Source organism: Pan paniscus, chromosome 11 (assembly GCF_029289425.2).
Source record: "Pan paniscus chromosome 11, NHGRI_mPanPan1-v2.0_pri, whole genome shotgun sequence".
Taxonomy (NCBI): Eukaryota; Metazoa; Chordata; class Mammalia; order Primates; family Hominidae; genus Pan; species Pan paniscus.
In genome coordinates, this window is record NC_073260.2 from 87,106,692 (window position 1) to 87,124,714 (window position 18,023).

The following is an 18,023-nucleotide window of genomic DNA, read 5'->3' on the forward strand; positions in this document are numbered from 1 at the left end:
AGTGTCGTCTCTCTCTCCTACCGTGACAAACTCATCTTCCCAAGAGCTGAAGGACCAAGTTCAAATTTAGAATTATCTGACAGGAACTGCTTGAGCCCCAACTAAATGTGGCCGCTGGCGAAGAGCCGCCCCTCTCTAGGGCTTCCCACCCACCCACGTGGACATCCAGCTCTAGGTACAAACTTTGTCCACAGTCCGACAAACAGCTCCCCGCCATGGGCTGTGGCGTGCACACCTGTGGCCCAATCAACCCTGAGGTGATGGAACAGAAGCCCAGCCAACCCCGGAGCCTTTGGGCAGGAGATTCTGGACTGGAATAGAAGAGGGAGTCCGAGCTGATGGACATGTCCCTTTTTCACTGCGGATTCAACCCTTCTTCTGCACGGGGAGTTTTCAGAGCAGAAAGAAGGCGAAAGCAGGGCCTTTAAGCATGGACGCTGGCCGAGGCCCCCTTTGCCCAAAGATGCGTACTATTGAAGGGCAAGAACTCCGGTTGACTCCCCTCTGTCTTCCAAATCACCTTCTTTCAAGACTCTTTTCCTTCCACACACCCTCAACACCCGCCTCCAACACCCAGGATCCTAGGAATAACCCTAAAGCCTGCATGCCCCTTTGCCTGAGCACTTGTCACGCTTTTCTAATTACCCAATCTCAAACGTAAAGAAACACTGCAAGAAATGTTTTTGCCCTGAACCATTTAGAGTAAGTTGTCAACCTGATACCCTTTCAACCCTGAAGACTATAGTATTTGCTACAGACATTCCCTAAATAACAACACAGCCATCAGAATCAGCAAATTGCCGGGCGCAGTGGTTCACGCCTGTAATCCCAGCACTTTGGGAGGGAGAGGCAGTTCTATCCCTTGATTCCAGGAGTTTGAGACCAGGCTGGGCAACATAACAAGACCCTGTCTCTACAAAAAATAATATTAGCCATGTGTGGTGGCGCACGTGTGTCGTCCCAGCTACTCGGGAGGCTGAGGTGGGAGGATTGCTTGAGCCTAGGAGGCAGAGGCTGCAGTGAGCTGTGATGGTGCCACTGCACTCTAGCCTGGGCGACAAAAAAAAAAAAAAAAAAAATTAAACAGAAAAGAATCAGGGAATTAGCACTGGTACATTACCACCATGTAATCCTCACATCCCATTTAAGTTCACCCATTGTCCCAACGTTTGTTGTTAGTTTGTTTTTTGAGACAGGGTCTCACTCTGTCACCCAGGCTGGAGTGCAGTGTTGCAACCAGGGCTCACTGCAGCCTTGACCTTCCAGGCTCAAGTGATCCTCTCACCACAACCTGGGAATACAAGTGTGTGCCACCACACTCAGTTTTGTTTTGTTTTTTCTTAATTAAAAAAATTTTTTGTAGAGACTAGGTCTCACTGTGTTGCCAGGGCTGGTCTCAGACTCCTGGGCTCAAGTGATCCTCCCACCTTGGCCTCCCAAAGTTCTGGGATTACAGGCGTGAGCCATTGCAGCTGGCCCAATCATGTTTTTATAGCAAAAATGTCCTGTCAAGAATCATGTGTTGCATTTAGCTCTCATAGCCTTTCCTCCCTTAGAAGGCTACCTTGCTTGACCCCACCTCATGATTTTGGATTGAATTGTTCAGGAAAGGAAAAGGGAAGAAGAAGAAAGAAGAAAGAAGGATGAAGAAAGAAGAGCTTAATTGTGTGATTGTCTCACCCATTGATTGTTTTCTCACTAAACTTACTTGGGGTTCACAATAAACACTTTGGAGGTTAATAAACAAATTTATGTTTGTTTTGATCACTGCTTTATCTCCAACTCCTGAACATAGTAGACCCTCAATAAATATGGAATGAATTAATGAATGACAGGGCAAAGAATGGGCCTGAATTATCACTAATCTTGGAAGCCTAGCACAGGGACTGGAACTCAAAGATGTTTGGTAATATTGGTTGAAATCAACTAGCATAGGGTTTACACATAACAGACTCTATAAATGTTTTTTGGTTGAATGAAAATATGAACAGTTAAATCAAAGTTAAAGGTGACCAAGATAACAGTGGCTACAATGAGCCAAGTATAGTTCTTAAGAGAAGTATCTTGTGATATAGGAACACATTATATGGCCTTGTTACTCATGATATAGGAACACATTATATGGCTTTGTTACTCAAAGTGTGGTCCATGGAAACAGCAGCCTCGACAGCACCTGGGAACTTGTTAGAAATATAGGATCTCCAACCCTATCAAATCTTCTGCAACAGGATCTGCAGGTGATTCATGTGCACTTGAAGTTTAGGAATCACTGTTATACCGGACTGATTCCCCTTTAAGGCACATATTTGCCAGTCAGACAAATTATGTGCAAGTCCCCTGGATTGACTGTTTTGTAGCGAGGACAAAGAGTGAAGAGTACAACACACCCACTGAAGCAAAAACTCCTAGAATTACCACAGGCAAGAATTCCAAATGACGGAGATTCTATCCATGGAAGCAAAGTGTTGATGGTCAGGCAGCTGGGAAGGGGATCATAGTATACCCCTGTGTTGTTTAATTATTTAACAGTTATTCAAAAGACACACCTATACACACCATGTACATATACATACGTGCCTGTGTAACTGGGATGGGGCAGGATGGAGGTGGGATGGGGCAGGATGGAGGGAGCCCTACATAGGCATTAACCAAAATGCAAAAACCTATAGTGGCCTCTTTTATTTTTTTATTTTATTTAATTATTTATTTATTTATTTGAGACGGAGTCTCACTCTTGTCGCCCAGGCTGGAGTGCAGTGGTGTGATCTGGGCTCACTGCAACCTCCGCCTCCTGGGTCCAAGCAGTTCTCCTGCCTCAGCCTCCTGAGTAGCCGGGATTACAGGTGCCCACCACCACGCCCGGCTAATTTTTGTAGTTTTGTTAGAGACAGGGTTTCACCATGTTGGCCAGGCTGGTCTCGAACCCCTGACCTCAAGTGATCCACCCGCCTCAGCCTCCCTAGGTGTTGGGATTACAGGCGTGAGCCACCACACCTGGCCAGGTGGCCTCTTTTATATTCAAATCGTGGATAATCACGGGCAAAATTTACCACATAATTTTTTTTGGAAATTTAGTTTGGAAATAATTCAGAGACACCTGGAGTTCTCTTTTAGTATCATTTTTCAGAGAAGGAAAATGGTTTTCCAGAGGGCGAAAGGAGAGGGAGAAAAGCAAAGTCCTCCTTTCCTGGGGTAATATCTCCATCTGCTGGTGTTTCAGGATAACACTAACAAAGACCTGAAAAGGCGAGTCAGATTCCATACTGTTTGCAGTGACTCGCCCTGTACTCTGGGGAATGGCTTCTTTTTTTTTTTTTTTTTTTTTTTTTTGAGACAGAGTCTCGCTCTGTCACCCAGGCTGGAGTGCAGTGGCGCGATCTCGGCTAACTGCAACCTCTGCCTCCCGGATTCAAGCAATTCTCCTGCCTCAGCCTCCTGAGTAGCTGGGATTACAGGCGTGCATCACCATGCCCGGCTAATTTTTGTATTTTTAGTAGAGACGGGGCTTCACCATGTTGGTCGGGCTGCTCTTGAACTCCTGACCTCGTGATCCCCTGCCTCAGCCTCCCAAAGTGTTGGTATTACAGGCGTGAGCCACCGCGCCCGGCCGAGAATAGCTTCTTCTGTCTCACCTCTTCTCTTCCTTTCTTGTCCCTCTGCTTCTCTTTTTCCTCCCTTCCTTTCTCCCTCTGTGTTTGTCTCACTCTCCTGTTCTCTCCTCTGGTCATTCCCATTCCCTTCCTTCATATCCCTGATGCAGACTCTCTTTGCATACCTACACACATGGATGACTCACTCCTTATAAGGTGGACTTCTCACCTTGAACAGGTTTTTTCCTTACATGGAGCTGACTCTACCTTCTGTAGCTTCTCCCTATAGCTCCAGTTCTTCATTCCAGGGTCATGCAGAACACAACCAGCTCTTCTTGCCTGTGCCCTTCAAAAGCCTGGAGACGTCTATCATGCTTTCCATGTATCTGTTCCTCTCCTCTCCCAGCCAAAATTATCCCTCACATACCAAAGTTTCTAGGTCCCTCCTCTTCCTGGTCACCTCTGCTAGACATATGCCAGTATATCTGGATCCTTCAGGGTCCCATACAGATCAGTACTTCAGCACTGGGCTGGGTAGCACAGAACAAGGAGAATTCATCACATCCCCTGTGCATTTGTTGTAAACATCTATACTGCTCAGTTAACTTACTGGGGTTAAGAATAAACAAAAGTTCTTAGCTTTGCTTCTGCTAAGTTATATCATCCTTGTAACTTTCTTGAAAAACAAAAATTCAGAGCTTTGTATTAAGGGCTGTTAAATTTACTCAAGTTAGATTCAGCCTGTTTATATATTTAAATTTTTCTGAATATGTATTAGATAAAAAACTTATCAAATAAATACATATTTGATGTTGAAAATACAGAAACATATTAATAATAAAATTACAGTAATCTATGATATCTTCCCCACAAAAAGGCAAAAATTATTCAATTTGGTTGTATTTCTTTCTAGTTTTTTTCTCTGTGCATATGCACATTTATATAATTGATATAATACTGTATTCAATTTTGTACCTCCCTTTAAAAAAATTTCACCCAGCACTTTGGGAGGCCAAGGTGAGCGGATTGCTTGAGGCTGGGAGCTCAAGGTCAGCCTGGGCAACATAGACTCTGCCTCCACAAAAAATAAAAATATTAGCTGGGGTGTGGTACATGTGCCTGTGGTCCCACCTACTGGGGGGCTTAGGCAAGATAATTGCTTGAGCCCAGGAGTTCAAGGATGCAGTGAGCTATGACTGCACCACTGCACTCCAGTCTGGGCAACAGAGCGAGACCCTGTCCCAAGGGAAAACAAACAAACAAACAAACACTGTGCCTGCTATTTTGGATGAAACTCTAGGATTTGAATTGAACATGAACATTTTTAAAAGATTATTTTTTGTTTTAAGTTCAGGGGTACATGTGTAGGTTTGTTACATAGGTAAACTCATCTCATGGGGGTTTGTTGTACAGATTATTTCATCACCCACATATTAAGCCTAATATCCATTAGTTATTTTTCCTGACCCTCTCTCTCCTCCCACCCTCCACCCTTCGATAGGCCCCAGTGTGTGTTGTTCCCCTCTGTGTGTCCATGTGTTCTCATCATTTAGCTCCCACTTATAAGTGAGAACAGTATTTCATTTTCTGTTCCTGTGTTAGTTTGCTAAGGATAATGGCCTCCAGCTTCATCCATGTCCCTGAAAAGGACATGATCTTGTTCTTTTAAAAATATTCTTTTTTTAAAACACTTTATATCATTTACACATTAGATCTAAAATCTGCAGTTTCTAAGCACAACATGTTTAGATCTTTCAGATCCTTCTGCAGTTTTAGGTTATTTCTACAGAAGTACCTTTAAGTGAATGAATAACACATTCTATAATTCCTAAAAATATAGTACAGAGTGAAATGATTTAAATATAATTTAGGCACATATTGATTAGGAAAATAGATTATCTCCCCATACAATACTTCACTGTCTTGGTAAAAATAATAAAGCAAAGAAAATAATTCATTTCTGAAGTTGCTTTCCTTCACTCGTAAAGGTCTGATCTTCTCCCACTATGCATATGTACCCTTTACTGTTAAGGAAAGCTTTGCATATGTAGATATAGAAGAATAAGCTACATAAATACTAAAGATATGTCATTCTCCCAAAGGAGACAAAAGTGGTTTTCAATGACTTCTTGCCTCATGTTGATGAGTCTGTAGAATTTAGAACCCATTTGGACACAGCTAATATCCCTGCTCTTGGGGTAGACATAAGGACACCAGGCCATTGGTAGGGAATACAGGCCCTTCCTCTGCTGCTGCGGAGAGATAATGACTCAAGAAAATTGGGCTAAAATTTGTTTTTAAAAAAATAAAAAATATAAGTGAAAGAATCACAGGTACTGACTGATTGGTATTACATCTTGGACCAGCCAAATGCCTTTATTTTTACTTTATATATATTTTTTGGTGGCTGTAATCAAATGTCTGTTTAAAATTCCTCATTCCCCACTGTAGGATTCTAGCTGCAATTATATTACATTGCCTTTTAACAGGCAACTCTACCATCTTCATTCATATAGTATAAGCTTTGATTGCAGTAGATCTGGATTTAATGTCTGTTTCTAAGCTAGCCCTATGTAAACTATTTGGTATTTGAATTAAACGAATACTAATGATGCACCTTGGATTTTTGGTTTTGAAGTATCTTCCTATGCTTGTGATGATTGTATTAGAAAACTAGGGTAAGGCCAGGTGCAGTGGCTCAGGCCTGTAATCCCAGCACTTTGGGAGGCTGAGGTGGGCAGATCACGAGGTCAGGAGATCAAGACCATCCTGGCTACCATGGTGAAACCCCGTCTCTACTAAAAATACAAAAAAAATTAGCCGGCGTGGTGGTAGGCGCCTGTAGTCCCAGCTACTTGGGAGGCTGAGGCAGGAGAATGGCGTGAACCCAGGAGGCGGAGCTTGCAGTGAGCTGAGATTGCGCCACTGCACTCCAGCCTGAGTGACAGAGCGAGACTCCGTCTCAAAAAAAAAGAAAGAAAACTAGGCTGATAGTATAAATAGATAGAATTTCTTGGTCTGGTGTTGAGTGGAACTTCCCTAGAATGAAATTCTGAGAAATGCTCATTTACAAGTGTTGTAGTGATAGGTAAGTTCTTCCTCCATCTGGAGTTCCACTGTACCTTTGGAATGACAGTGATGTACAACGATGTCTTTCTTTCCACTCTGTCTCAATCAGTAAGAACTGGATATTACTTTAATTTGGCTACATTTTGTTCTAAAAAGTAAACATAAAAATGAACCTGAAAAGAGTTTTAGGGAGTCTGATCTCACCATATTCATATGGTGTGACAGGTATTTAAAGAGGGGAGGCATCACTGAAGCTATTTATAAACCTGAGCAACCTTTTCCAAGTTTTCATAAAGTTTTAACAATTTAAATATCCATACTGCATCTAGGTATTCAATAAATATAATTGCATATGTTGTGCTTTCCATAAATTAAAATCCTCAAATGCATCTCAAACCAAGAGGGCATTTCCACATCATGCCTATTTAAAAGCAAATACAATAGATACTATTCGTGGTCATAAAACCAGGTAAACTCCCCTACCCCATTCAAAAGGCAGCAATATCTAGTTTCCCTACATCTATTGAATGAGTGCTTTTGTGTTAAAAATCAGAATATGGAAAAAAAAAGTCAGTTTTTTCCCTTATGCATGCTGAGAACAAGCATAATCCTCTAAATGATTTTTTAAAATTTGCTGACAGTGTTATTTCTTCTAGACAACTGAGTGGGTGGAGAAAGAAAAGCGATAAGGAAAACATTTTCATCTTGCACATCTTCCTTCAGCCCCTAAAATTCTCATCTGACACTTTGCGACACGTGTAGTGGTGTCAGCATCTCTTCAAATCTAGCTCCCCTCACGTTGGACCCTCTCAGGTTGGCTTCTTGAAGATCACACCCAGACAGATCACAGTTCTCTAAATCAGTTCCTGTCAGAGTTGCTCCTCTGAGGCTACAGTTCTTCAACTTTGCATTTTTTAAGGTAGCCACTCTCAGGTTAATTCCTGTCATCTGACTTCCTTCCATATCCACACCTTTCAGATTAGCACCTTCTAAATTGGCTTTAAGACCAGAAGGATCCTCAAAATTACACCGTTTCAGAGATGCTCCTTCTGCATTAGAACAGAGCATTTGACTCCCTGGAGATTTGCACAGTCAAGCACTGATCCAGAGAGATCAGCTCATTCAAGATTTGCACAGCAAAGATTTGCATGTGCAAGATTGCAGCAGTTTAAATTGGTGATTTTGAAGTTAATGTATCGAAGATCCAAATGAGAAAGTTCAGCACCACTGAAGTTCAAACCCTGGCATCGCATTTCTGACTTGGTTGGAGTTGCTAGCAAACATCGGACAAATTCCTTTCGGGATATTGGTAAATGATCCTCTGGTGGTTGAGAATTCTTTATTGCCACTTTTAGGTGTTCAATCAATGAGTCCATACCAAAAAATCTTGCTTCTTCTAACACACCCAATAAATCAATGCCATCATTTACAATGAGCTGTCCATGACGCAAGTAGTTCCAAATGGGTTCAAAGTACCCAGGACTTTGGTCAATTAAGAAAGCTCCTCTATGATCTTGCTTATCTCCCCAGACACCTTTGTCCTTAAACATGTGGGCCAGCATAATGTCAGGTTCTTTATTCACTAAAGTGCTCCAGGTAGTTGTAAAGTACTGCCCTCCAACATGTAATGTTAGCCAGTCTGTGTGGAATCCTAGCAATCCTTCAGGAGGCTTAGAATCTGTCTGAGGATCAATAAATGGCTCTCCCTCACACACAAATAAAACATCATCATCCCTGATCAAAACAATATCATCATTCAGTCCACCTTTCCCATTATACACACTGGTGGCTTTTATGCCGAGTTTACTGCTGGCCACAGACAGCAAATCAGATAAAGTTCCATATGCAGCAACCACCTTTCCATTCTTGGGGCTGCCGTTCAGGAACAGGGTCACCCGCCTCATTGCGCTGCCCCCGTGGGTTCCTGAGTGAGCCGCCACCCTCCCACCTGGTCCTCTTCCCACCTTTTTCTCCTCCTGCCCTTCCCCTCCCTCCACCCACTCTGATTCACCTCCCTTCGCCAAATTCCTGCCCTTGGGGACACACCACACACGCACTCTGTCCCACATGAGGGTTCGGCTGGTCCTCCTTCCCACCCCTAAAAAGGATTCTTAATACACAGTCAAATTTATCGCTGAACAATTTTCAGATGTTTTAAAATCCTCATGCTGTCTTCTAACATTGTACAAGACATTTCAAAAGATATAAGAATTAAAATCTACGATCCTTGGCTTCAGGAACTAACTTCCTAGGAGGGACACAGAAAATGGAAAAAACATACTATAGGGTGGATACTGCTGAGTCTCTAGAATTGCCCTTTTAGGTTCTATCAGGTTTTTTTGTTTTTGTTTCTTTGGAGGCAGAGTCTCACTCTGTCACCCAGGCTGGAGTGCAGTGGTGCGATCTCAGCTCACTGCAACCTCCGTCTCCTGGGTTCAAGCGATTCTCCTGCCTCAGCCTCCTGAGTAGCTGGGATTACAGGCACCTGCCACCACGCTTGGCTAATTTTTTTGTATTTTTAGTAGAGATGAGGTTTCACCATGTTGGCCAGGCTGGTCTTGAACTCCTGACCTCAAGTGATCTGCCTGCCTTGGCCTCCCAAAGTGCTGGGATTACAGGTGTGAGCCGCCGCACCCGGCCTGGTTCTGTCAGTTTTGTTGGCTTCACATATTGCCATGGTTTGAATGCCCCCTCCAAAAGTCATGTTGAAATGTAATTGCCATTGTGGTAGTATTAAGAGGTGGGGCCTTTAGTAAGTGACTAGGGGCGGGGCATGGTGGTTCACGCCTGTAATTCTAGCACTTTGGGAGGCTGAGGTGAAAGAATTGCTCAGGAATTCGAGACCAGCCTGGGCAACATAGTGAGACCTTGTCTCTACCAAAAAATAAACAAGGCTGGGTGCAGTGGCTCATGCCTGTAATCTCGGCACTTTGGGAGGCTGAGGCGGTTGGATCACCTGAGATTGGGAGTTCCAGACCAGCCTGGCCAACATGGTGAAACCCTGTCTCTACTAAAAATACAAAAAAAAAATAACTGGGCATGGTGGCAGGTGCCTGTATCCCAGCTACTTGGGAGGCTGAGGCAGGAGAATCGCTTGAACCTGGGGGCCGAGGTTGCAGTGAACCAAAATTGTGCCACTTCACTCCAGCCTGGGCAAAAGAGCAAGACTCCGTCTCAATATAAACAAACAAACAAACAAACAAACAAACAAAATTAGCTGGGTGTGATGGCATTCACCTGTGCTCCCAACTACATGGGAAGCTGGGGTGGGAGGAATGCTTGAGTTGGTGAGGCTGAGGCTGCAGTGAGCTGAGATCTTGCTACTGCACTCCAGGATGGGCAACAGAGTAAGACTCTCTCTCTCACACACACACATACACGCACGTGCACACACACACACACGAAGTAATTAGGTCATAAGGGCTCTGCCTTCATGAATTAATTAATGCCATTATCGTGGGAGTGGGTTAGTTATCAGAGTAGTGGTTTTCCGATTTTAAAAAAGACTAGTTCAGCCCAATTTCTCGCTTCCTTTGTCTCATACACTGGCTTGCCTTTTCAGGCTGGAATCACCAGATTCCAATGCCATGCTCTTTGATTTCCTGGACTCCAGAACCATGAGCCAACTAATTCCCTGTCTTTATGAGTTACCCAGTGATATGGTTTGGCTCTGTGTCCTTACCCAAATCTCGTGTTGAATTGTAATCCCCAGTGTTGGAGGTGGGGCCTGGTGGGAGGTGATTGGATCATGGTGGTGGTTTCTAATGGTTTAGCACCATTCCCCTAGTGCTATCTCATGATAGAGCTCTCATGAGATCTGGTTGTTTGAAAGTGTATAGCACCTCCCCCTTCACTTTCTTCTTCTTGCTCCCATCATGTAAGATATGCCTGCTTTCCCTTCACCTTCCACAATGACTGTAAGTTTTCTGAGGCCTCCCCAGCCATGCTTCCTGTAGAGCCTGTGGAACTGTGAGCCAATTAAATTTCTTTTATTTATAAATTACCCAAGTTTCAGGTATTTCTTTATACCAGTGTGAGAATGGGCTAATACACCCAGCCTGTGCTGGTGATCTGTTATAGCAACAGATAATGGGCTAAGATGTGTTTTGAAGCTTTGATACTAGAAACATGTTTATTCAGGGGAATTATCTCTTCTTGATTAATTCACCCTTTTATCATTAGAATTGTCTTTCTTAATATCTTGCAGTATAACTTATCCTAAAATCCACTTTACCAAATATTAATATAGTCACTCTGGTTTTCTTATGATTGTCGTTTATATGATATATCTTTTTCCATATTTTTTACTCTCAACCTATTTATGTCTTTATATTTAAAACTGGTTTTCTATGCACTGCATATAGTTGGGTCTTATTTTTTTATTCAGTCTAACAATCACTGCCTTTTAATTGAAGCTTTTAGAGCATTTACATTTAGTGTAATTATCAACATTGTTGGGTTTAAATCTACCATTCAGTTACTGTTTTCTATTTGTGCCATTCCTTTTTTATTCCTTTTTCCTGCATTCTTTTGGATTATTAGAATTTTTTTAGTATTTATTTTATTTCCACTATTGGTTATTAGATATACCTCTTTAGTGTTTTCAGTGGTTGATCTAGAGAAGGGGGTGGCAAATATGACTGTCTTAGTCGGCTTGGGTTGCTATAACAAAATACCACAGAGTGAGTGACTTAAACAACAGACCTTTATTTTTTACAGTTCTTGAGGCTGTAATGTCCAAGATCAAGGTGCCAGCAGATTCGGTTCCTGGTGAGGGCCCCCTTTCTGCCTTGTAGACAGCCACCTTCTTGCTGTATCCTCACATGACGGAGAGAGAAGCTCTAGTGTCTCTTTCTCTTATTTATTTATTTATTTTTTTTGAGGCAGATTCTTGCTCTGTTGCCCAGGCTGGAGTGCAGTGGCGCTATCTTGGCTCACTGCAACCTCCACATGCCAGGTTCAAGCGATTCTCTTGCCTCAGCCTCCTGAGTAGCTGGGATTACAGGTGTGCACCACCACACCTGGCTAATTTTTGGGTTTTTAGCAGAGACGGAGTTTCACCATGTTGGTCAGGCTGGTCTTAAACTCCTGACCTCCTGATCTGCCTGCCTCAGCCTCCCAAAGTACTGGGATTACAGGTGTGAGGCACCACTCCATCTTCCTCTTCTTTTACAGCCACCAATCCCATCCTGGGTGCTCTACCCTCAAGATCTCATTTAAAGCTAATTACCTCCCAAAGGTCCCACCTCCTAATACCATCACACTGGGGGTTAGGGCTGCAACACATCAATCCAGGTGGAGGAGACACAAACATTCAGTTTGTAACAATGTCCCAATGGCTAAATTTGGCCTATTTTTATATAATCCTTGGGCTAAGAATGTTTATACATTTCTTAAGAGTTGCAAAAACAAAACAAAACAAAAACAAAAGGAGGAAGAAAAATATGTGATGAATATGCAACAGAGACCACTTGCAGTTTGCAAAGCCCAAAATATTTACTGTCTGTCCCTTTATAGAAAATACTTGCTGACCCCTGCTCTAGGGTTTATAACATGCATCTTTGGCCAGGCATGGTGGCTCATGCCTGCAATCCCAGCACTTTGGGAGGCCGAGGTGGGTGGATCATCTGAGGTCAGGAGTTTGAGACCAGCCTGACCAACGTGGTAAAACCCCATCTCTACTAAAAATACAAAATTAGCTGGGCATGGTGGCACACACCTGTAATCCCAGCTACTAGGGAGGCTGAGGCAGGAGAATCGCTTGAACCTGGGAGGCGGAGGTTGCAGTGAGCCGAGATTGAGCCATTGCACTCCAGCCTGGGCAACAAGAGTGAAACTCCATCTCAAAAAAAAAAAGAAAAAAAATGCATCTTTAAAATATCCGTGTACATAGAGATAATATTACACCGTTTCACATACAATGTAAAAGCCTTTCTTTTTTTTTTTTTTTTTGAGACGGAGTCTCGCCCTGTTGCCCAGACTGGGGTGCAGTGGCACAATCTCGGCTCACACAGCCTCTGCCTCCCAGGTTCAAGTGATTCTCCTGCCTCAGCCTCCTGAGTAGCTGGGACTACAGGTGCCTGCCACCACTCCTGGCTAATTTTTTTGTATTTTTAGTAGAGATGGGGTTTCACCACATTCACCAGGCTGGTCTTGAACTCCTGACCTTGTGATCCGCCCACCTCAGCCTCCCAAAGGGCTGGGATTACAGGCGTGAGTCACCGTGCCCGGCCAAAAGCCTTTCTTTTAAAGAAATTGAAAAACAAACAAAATCTTATTTTTATTATTCAGCTTTAGTCAGAATTTGAATGTTTCCCATCTCTGTGTGATTTTTCAGAATTGTTCTTTGCCTGGCCTTTTAGAGTTTCATCTTACTCATACACAGTTTGGTAATCACTAACACACTGTGGAAGATTCCTAGGAAGAATTTCTGGAAGGCTTTTTATGCCTAGGTGCCTCTTCTCCAGTAATTTACCCTGCAAATTCCTGCTGACTCACTCTCTTGGAATTCCAATCTCTCTCCTCAAATCAGTGGGAGACTACCATGCTCTGTTTGAACTCTCCCTCCTGTTTCGTTGTCCAGAAAGTGTCTCCGGGAAGAAAACTGGAGCAATTGTAAGGCTCCCTTGCTTTTGTTCCCCCCTCTCTCAGGAATCACTGTTTTGTGCTGCCTATTGTCCAATGTCTAAAAACATTATTTCACCTTTTTTTTTTTTCTAGTTTTCTAGGTGTTTACTCACGGAGGACAAGTACGGGAGCAGTTAGTTACTCTGTTATAGCAAAAGTGAAAGTCTCCTCATTCTTTTTTTTTTTTTCTTTCCTCAATTTTTTTTTTTTTTTTTTCTTTTTGAGACAGGATCTCACTTTGTCGCCCAGGCTGGAGTGCAGTGGCATGATCATGGCTCACTGCACCCTTGATGTCCCAGGCTCAAGTGATCCTTGCACCCAGGCTCCTAAGTAGCTTGGACTACAGGTGCACGCCACCAAACCTGGCTAATTTCTGTATTTTTTGCAGAGATGGGGCCTCCCTATGTTGCCCAGGGTGGTCTTAAACACTTGGACTCCAGTGATCCTTCTGCCTTGGCCTCCAAAGGTGCTGGAATTACAGGCATGAGCCACTGCGCCCAGCCTCCCTCAATATTTTGTTTAACAACTTCATAGATTCAATTGTATGGATGTACTCTAATTTATTTAGTTAGTCCTCACTGATGAATTGTTTGTTTTGGATTGTTTTTTAATACAAATAATGCTGCAATAAATAACTGTGCATATGTGATTTTATACTTGTGTATATGTGTGGGATAAAATTCTAAAAGTGTGATCTCACTGAGTATGAGATTATTTGTAGATGAATTTTTACCAACTTAAGATTCAATGATTGGAGCCCTACAGATTAACTGAAAAAAGACAGATTGACAGAAGAAAAGACAAGTTTATTCATGTATGTGGAAGTGTACAGAAAAAGTGACACTCCCTACAGTTAGAGTTAAGGATTTATGTATCATCTTAATAAGGAGAGACAGGACCTTCAAGGAAGAGAGTTCGGACTTCAAGGGAAAGCAAATGGTGAGAAACTAGTGAGAAACAAGTGAGAGCAAAGAAGTGGAAGGTACAGACAATTCTGATAACCTTTTGTTTATGTAATTTCTCATCCAGGTGCAAATGAGCTATCTCCTTTCTGGTTGTAAACCACCTGGAAAGGGGATTTGTGATGGTTGTATTTTCAGGAAGCTTTGGATAAATCAAGGAAAGAAGCTTAGATAAGATTTTTTCTTTATGGCTGCTGTTTGTTAGATGTTTTCAGCTTAAAATAATCTCCATAGCACATCAGTAGTTCTGAGTGGATTCCATTAGTAGATACTGCCAAATTGACTTCTGTAGAATCTGTACCAATTTCTACTCCCACTAGCTATGAATAAGAATGGCTGCTTATACCTAAACCCTTGCAAACATGGCATGTTATAAAATAGTTTGATTTTTTTCTGATCCAGATAGTTGAATAATGATATCTCATTGTATTATATTTAGTATTTCTTTTGTATGAGGTAGATTGAGAATCTTTTCATGTTTATCAGCCATTTTCTTTTTTCTTTTTCTTTTTTTTTTTTAAGACGGAGTCTTGCTGTGTCACCCAGGCTGGTGTGCAGTGGCGCCATCTGGGCTCACCACAACCTCTGCCTCTGGGGTTCAAGTGATTCTCCTGCCTCAGCCTCCTGAGTAGCTGGGATTACAGGCGCGTGCCACCACGCCTGGCTAATTTTTCCATTTTTAGTCAAGATGAGGTTTCACCATGTGTGTCAGGCTGGTCTCGAACTCCTGACCTCATGATCCGCCAGCCTCGGCCTCCTAAAGTGCTGGGATTACAGGTGTGAGCCATTTTTATGTCTTGTTCTATGAATTCTCTATTTGTGTCCTTTGCTTATTTTTACAGTTGGTTGTTGGTCTTACTGAGATACAGGAACTCTTTATATGTTAAGGAACCTAGCCTTTTAAATCTATGTTATGGCCGGGCACATTGGCTCATGCCGGTGATCCTAGCACTTTGGGAGGCTGAGGCAGGAAGACTGCTTGAGGTCAGGAATTTGAGACCATCCTGGGCAACACAGTGAGACCCCATCTCTACAAAAAATAAAAACTTGCCAGGCATGATGGCACATGCCTGTAATCCCAACTACTAGGGAGGCTGAGGCAGGAGGATTGCTTGAGCCCAGAAGGTTCAGGCTGTAGTGAGTTGATCATGCCACCGTACTCCAGCTTGGATGACAGAGTGAGACTCTGTCTCTAAAAAATTTTTTTAAAATCTATGTTATGTGTTGCAAATAGTTTTCTCTATTCTTTGTCTTTCAATTATGGAATTTTTTGCACAATAGAAAAATGTAAATTATTATTTAGCTTCATTTATCAGACTTACTCTCTACCTCTCAGGCTTTGTATTTTGTTTAAAAAGGTCTACTTTACTTCAAGATTATAAAATATATTGTTTGGCCAAGTGCAGTGGCTCACGCCTGTAATCCCAGCTCTTTGGGAGGCCAAGGTGGGCAGATCACCTGAGGTCAGGAGTTCAAGACTAGCCTGGTCAAAATAGCAAAACCCCATCTCTACGAAAAAATACAAAAATTATCCGGACACAGTGGTGTGAGCCTGTAGTTCCAGCTCCTTGGGAGGTTGAGGCAGGAAAATTCCTTGAACCTGGGAGGTGGAGGTTGCAGTGAGCTGAGATCGTGCCACTGCCCTAGCCTGGGCGACAGAGCAAGACTCTATCTTAAAAAAAAAAAAAAAAAATTCTTTCCAGGTTTTCTTCTTTTGCTATTATAGTTTGGTTTAAAAATATTATATTTGATTAAATTGATATTAAATTTGTTGTAAAAAGTCAGGTATTACCACTTGAAGGTAGTTGTCCATGTTCTCTGGCATTTTGAAGAATTGGACAAAACACACAAACAAAGCAAGGAAGTGAAAGCAGAAATTTATTTATTTATCTATTTATCGAGACGGAGTTTTGCTCTTGTTGCCCAACCTGCAGCACCATGGCGCGATCTCGGCTCACCGCAGCCTCCGCCTCCTGGGTTCAAGCGATTCTCCTGCCTCAGCCTCCCGAGTAGCTGGGATCACAGGCGTGTGCCACCATGCCTGGCTAATTTTTTGTTTTGTTTTGTTTTGAGACAGAGTCTCGCACTGTCACCCAGGCTGGAGTGCAGTGGCTCGATCTCGGCTCACTGCAAGCTCCCCTTTCTGGGTTCACGCCATTCTCCTGCCTCAGCTTCCCAAGTAGGTGGGACTACAGGCGCCCGACACCATGCCTGGCTAATTTTTTTGTATTTTTAGTAGAGACGGGGTTTCACCGTGTTAGCCAGGATGGTCTCGATTTCCTTACCTCGTGATCTGCCTGCCTCGGCCTCCCAAAGTGCTGGGATTACAGGCGTGAGCCACAGCGCCCAGCCGCAGAAATTTATTTTAAACAAAAGTACACGCCACAGGGTGGGAGCAGGGTTGAACAAGCCTCAAAAGCGTGGGATACAGAATTTTTTGGAGTTTAAATACCTCTAGAGGTTTCCCATTGGCCCACCATCAGTCTGATTGGTTGCGGTAGGGGACCAGTCAGAATGAAGAGTAGGCCAGTAACCAGTTTGATTGGTTGCAGGAAGGGACCAATCAGCATGAAGAGTGGGCCCATGATCAGTCTGATTTTTTCAGGAGAGGAGCTATCAGAGGCCTTGCCTTGCCCTGCCTTGCCCTGCCTTGCCCTGCCTTGCCCTGCACCTTGCCCTGCCCTGTCCTGCCCTGCCTTGCCTTCCCCTGCCCTGCCTTGCCTTTCTTTCTTTTTTTTTTTTTTGAGATCAAGTCTCGCTCTTGTCGCCCAGGCTGGAGTGCAGTGGCGTGCGATCTCGGCTCACTGCAACCTCCGCCTCCCAGGTTGAAGCTATTCTCCTGCCTCAGCCTCCTGAGTAGCTGGGATTACAGGCGCCCACCACCTCGCCCGGCTAATTTTTGTCCTTTTAGTAGAGACGGGGTTTCGTCATGTTGGCCAGGCTGGTCTCGAACTCCTGATCTGAGGGATCCGCCCGCCTCGGCCTCCCAAAGTGCTAGGATTACAGGCGTGAGCCACTACGACCGGCCGGTATTTTCATTTTTCAACTGCCAGACAGAAAAAGGAGGGCTTGCAACTGCCACGGAGCAACTGCCACGCAGAAAAAGGCGTGGGTGAAAAGAGAGTGGCGTCTGATATCCAGTCAGCAGGAGTCGGCCTGAGGGTCCCCGCCTCCAGACCTTGTTATCCTGCCTCACAGGTAGATATCCAACTTATTTTTTCCATGACTGTCTTGCCTATTCTTTCAATATTATCTCCTCTTATGAATCTTAGAACTTATTTGTCTAATTTCAGGAAGTATCTTATTGATACATTTTTCGGGAAATGTATAGGTTACTTTAGGAATAATTTTGTCAGTGATTAGAAAATCTAAGCAACCTGAAATTCCAGGTTTTCCTAAATACTATTAAAGTAACAACACCTGTCTGTTAAAGTAAAAATTAAGGAGACCCGATCTTTTTTTTTTTTTTTTGAAACGGAGTCTCTCTCTGTCACCCAGGCTGGAGTGAAGTGGCGCAATCTCGGCTCACTGCAACCTCCGCCTCCCGGGTTCAAGCGATTCTCCTGCCTCAGCCTCCTGAGAAGCTGGGATTACAGGCATGCGCCACCAAGCCCGGCTAATTTTTGTACTTTTTTAATATAGATGGGGTTTCGCCATATTGGTCAGGCTGGCCTCGAACTCCTGACCTCGTGATCCACTCTCCTCGGCCTCCGAAAGTGTTGGGATTACAGGCGTGAGCCACCGCGCCTGGCCGCAGGGTTTTATTACTTTCGTT

General features: G+C 43.4%; 1 pseudogene; it reads right to left on the minus strand.

Annotated features, from left to right (window-relative positions):
• Positions 1 to 7,310: 7,310 nt before the first annotated feature.
• LOC100986351 (BTB/POZ domain-containing protein KCTD9-like) lies at positions 7,311 to 8,570 on the minus strand (annotated as a pseudogene).
• Positions 8,571 to 18,023: the final 9,453 nt, after the last annotated feature.